The sequence below is a fragment of the Lactuca virosa genome, chromosome 3 (assembly GCF_052849685.1).
Source record: "Lactuca virosa cultivar CGN04683 chromosome 3, Lactuca_virosa_CGN04683_v6, whole genome shotgun sequence".
Taxonomy (NCBI): Eukaryota; Viridiplantae; Streptophyta; class Magnoliopsida; order Asterales; family Asteraceae; genus Lactuca; species Lactuca virosa.
Window position 1 is genome coordinate 385,905,702 of NC_136428.1, and position 4,972 is coordinate 385,910,673.

A 4,972-nucleotide genomic window follows, 5' to 3' on the forward strand; every position below is an offset into this window, starting at 1 on the left:
GTGCTAGAGACACTAAGAGCGGAGAAGCTTTATGCTAAGTTCTCTAAGTGTGAATTCTGGATTAGAGAAGTGGATTTCCTTGGACATGTGGTAAGTGAGAAAGGCATACATGTGGATCCGTCCAAGATCAAGGCAATCGAGAATTGGTCAGCACCCAAGACGCCAACCGAAATTCGACAATTCCTTGGGCTTGCTGGCTACTACCGAAGATTTATACAAAACTTCTCCAAGATTGCGAAACCACTCACCACCTTGACGCAGAAAGGTGTGATATTCAAGTGGGAAAATAAACAAGAAACTGCTTTCCAAACGTTAAAACAAGCCCTATGCAGCGCACCGATCTTGTCTCTCCCAAAGGGAACCGAGGACTTCGTAGTGTACTGTGATGCTTCGAATCAAGGCCTCGGATGTGTGCTTATGCAGAGAGGGAAGGTTATCGCGTATGCATCAAGACAGCTTAAGACGCACGAGGTTAATTACACTACGCACGACCTAGAATTAGGAGCAGTGGTATTCGCTTTGAAGATCTGGAGACACTACCTCTACGGCACGAAATGCACTATCTTCACTGATCACAAAAGTCTTCAGCATATCCTCAATCAGAAAGAGCTCAACATGCGACAGAGGAGATGGGTAGAGTTGCTGAATGACTACGAGTGCGAAATTCGTTATCATCCGGGCAAGGCCAATGTAGTGGCTGATGCTCTAAGCAGGAAGGAGTACTCGGGCCGCCGAGTAAAATCCTTAACAATGACGATCCATTCCCACACGACCATACAAAGCAAGGAAGCTCAACTAGAAGCTTTGAAACCAGAAAAGGTGGCAGGAGAGACATTAAGGGGAATGGATAAAAACTTAGAAGTCAAGGATGATGGAGTACGTTATCTCATGAATCGAATCTGGACACCGAAGTTCGGTGGACTCCGAGACGTCATCATGAATGAAGCACACAAGACTCGATATTCCATCCATCCCGGGTCAGATAAGATGTATCTGGACCTCAAGAAATTATACTGGTGGCCGAACATGAAAGCTGAGATTGCTACCTATGTGAGCAAGTGTCTGACTTGCGCCAAGGTAAAAATCGAATACCAGAAACCATCCAGGCTATTACAACAGCCGGATATACCTGAGTGGAAGTGGGAACGAATAACCATGGACTTCATAACCAAGCTGCCTAAGACATCGGGCGGGCTTGACACCATATGGGTAATCGTAGACAGATTGACCAAATGAGCACACTTCCTACCGATAAAAGAAACCGACAAGATGGAGAAGCTGACTAGAACGTACATCAGAGAGATTGTACGACTCCATGGTGTGCCGATATCCATTATCTCCGATAGAGATAGTAGATTTACCTCACGGTTTTGGCAGTCTCTACAAAAATCATTGGGAACTAGGCTTGACATGAGTACGGCCTACCACCCACAAACCGACAGACAGAGCGAACGAACCATTCAAACGTTGGAAGACATGTTAAGAGCTTGTGTGATAGACTTCGGTAAAGCATGGGATACCCATCTACCGCTTATCGAATTCTCCTACAATAACAGCTATCATACTAGCATCAAAGTAGCTCCATTCGAAGCTCTTTACGGTCGCAAATGCAGATCACCCCTGTGTTGGGCTGAGGTGGGGGATACACAGCTAGCTAGAGGGCAAGTCTCTAATAGCACCCTCACTGGCCCTGAAATCATAAGGGAAACCACAGAAAAGATCGTTCAAATTCGAGAAAGACTGAAAGCGTCTCGCGATCGGCAAAAGAGTTACGCAGACAAACGACGCAAACCCTTGGAATTTCAGGTGGGTGATCGAGTACTACTAAAAGTTTCCCCTTGGAAAGGAATGGTACGATTCGGCAAACGCGGGAAACTAAATCCAAGGTACATCGGGCCATTCGAAATCCTTGCTAGGATTGGGCCAGTAGCATACAAACTTCGATTACCTCAGGAACTCGACAAAGTACATCCCACATTTCACGTGTCGAACCTAAAGAAGTGTTTATCTGATGAGACACTCGTAATACCACTCGACGAAATCGAAGTTAACGAAAATCTCCACTTCGTGGAGGAACCAGTCGAAATCATGGATCGGGAAATCAAACGAACGAAACAAAGTCGTATTCCCATCGTGAAGGTCCGTTGGAACGCTAAACGAGGATCCGAATTCACCTGGGAACGCGAGGATCAGATGAAACAAAAGTATCCACATCTCTTCCCAAACTCTTGAAATCCCAGTCAAAATGAAAATTTCGGGACGAAATTCCTTCTAACGGGGGGATGATGTGACAACCGTCAAATTTCGGTCAAATCAAAGTCAAACAAAGTCAACAAGTCAAACCGGTCAACTCCAATAACCCTTGTATGTTAGGTTTTACGTTATGTAATCACTGTACAATTCGCTATTTTAATGAGAAAACATCATTTGGAAAATTCATGTGTTTGATTTTCGTTAGCCTTAACAGTGCTAAACCACGAACCAAAGCGATAAAACACTATTGCATAATCATCGGGATTGTGTAGGACACTAAATCATGGTGAGTTCATACCCCTACATTTTCCAGCTTTCACGTGTTCATCAAGTGTTCTTGACTTGATACTCCTCGTCTTTGACCTTCCACTCTTCAAGAAATCACTCAAGGTGAGTTCATACCCCTACATTTTCCAGTTTTCTTTAGTTTTCAGGGGGGGGGGGGAATACAAGTTAAAACACCAAAACATTTATGAAACTCAACTTGACAGCTTATAACAGAAACATTATGACCTGTTCACGAACTATTTTACCCAACTTAAACTTAATATTTTTCAAAACTGTTTAATATGAAAATAGTTCAGGTTTATACCTTTAAAATGACTACTTGCACATCTCCATACGATTTTTCTACAATTTATGGTGATTTTTACAAAACTGCCTATCACTGCGGCAACAAGGTCGGACCAGGTTGTGAAGATGAACACTTTTACAATGCTTTGAGACCACCAAAAATTATAGGAAAATTTATGAACACAGTAGACTCTTTTTCCAAACTCTCAGAGTTTACGGATTCACTTTTCGACTTACGATAATTTTTCTATAAATATTATAAAACAGTGACAGTTAAGGGTAAAATTGTCAAACACAAGTTTAAGAGTTATTCACAGTTTGTAACATGCTGAGCAAGGTGTGTAAGGTTTACACTTAGTAGTTTCAATGTCATTTTCGTTAAAATACAAAGTCATGCATATCAAGGTTTCATTGAATCGTAACACACTACTGATAAACTATAATAGGTATAGTTTGAACACCTCATTTAACAAAGAAATGGTAATACAATCGATTTACAAAATGGGTATTTCATTACAAACAACGTGATGTTGTTAATGAATAAATTTGTGAGACATTCACCTTCAGGGTACTCTTAAGTACAACAGAAAAGTCATGTAGTTATAGCCAGAATCTCTTGTAGGGAGAGCGTGATATTTGTGTATAGATCTATATTGGGTCTGACAAACCCGCACCTAAGCTGCTTGCAACAGCTAGACCGGCAGGTCTGGGGTGACAAGTGTCATAACATTCCGACGCTTGAAGAATGTCTAGTACGAGGTCTTCGAGTCTTAGCATGGTTGTAACAACTCACATGGGGAATTAACAAAACACACAGTTCACGGGTATTTAAGGATTTCACAAAAAGGAGTTTTATTTAAATATAAAACCACACATAAGTATGACGATTTACTTACATATACTAAGTCTTGGTTCAGTTAAGACTACAACAAACCTTTAGAAAATATGGGATTTTCTGGAAACAAACTTGTAACAAACTTTAAGGAACAAGATCCGTTCATTTTTCATTCATAAATTGCTTATGAACTCATCAGCTTTAATGTTGATACTCTTTCAAAAACAACTTATATTCTCAAGTAATCAGTAATACAGGTAACCACAAGATTTTTGAAGGCAAGACGCTAAGGAGCAGATTTCTTTTGAACTATTTTGACATCATATGTAATTTATTTGGAAACATGTATTTTTGCAACGATGTAACCTTTTAAATTATATTAATGATGGTTGTGTTTACTTTCTGCACTTTGGTTATGATACTGAGCATGACGTCCTCCGCCCCCGAACGTTTCCGCCATTCCGGTTTGGGGGTGTGACACAGAAGGAGAGACATCGAGTTGGAGACCTAGGTGAGAGAGGAGAGGGAGATTTAGGCGAGAGATAGGAGACCAGTTCAGTTGCAGCCGGTGACTAAGCGCCTATGTCTGCTAACTCGAGAGGTAGAGGCCAGAAGGGCCGCACTTGCAGCAAGTGCAACAAGAGACACGATGGACCCTGTCGGTCGGGGACTATTTTCTACATATGTGGCAAGGAGAGGCATATGTCAAAGCATGTCCCCAAGGGAATTTGGGTATGGTTCAATTACAACCAGAGGGGTTATTTGTGGGTCGAGTGTCTACAGCTTGCATCAAGGACAGTTCAGAATCCAGCTCCCGCGACGTTGTGTATTACTCATGGCTGGCAGGGAAGGCCGAGGCTCTAAGAGCTCAAGGGAGAGCATTTCAGTTGACAGCGGATGATGCCAGAGCAACACCTCGCGTCGTGGCTTGTATGTGTTCTTTATTTATTTTTCTGAATTATTTATGCCAGAGCAACACCTCGCGTCGTGCCTTGTGAACTCTATACATGTGCTAGTGTTGTATGACTCGGGTGCGAGTTGGTCTTTTGTGTCATCATCCTTTTGTCGTTGTTTTAGTATTGCACGAGAGGCCCTGAGTAGGACACTGAGAGTCTCTATACCTGATGAGCATCCGCTCTTTGCCACTGACATCTTTTAGGGTTGTGTATTGAAGATTTTAGGTGTTGGGTATCCGATGGATAAAATCACTATTGTGATGGGAGATGTCTGTGTTATCGTGGGTATGGATTGATTGAGTCGGTTTGGGTATTTGATTGAATGGGAGCAGCAGTTGGTGATTGTTCGAGATCC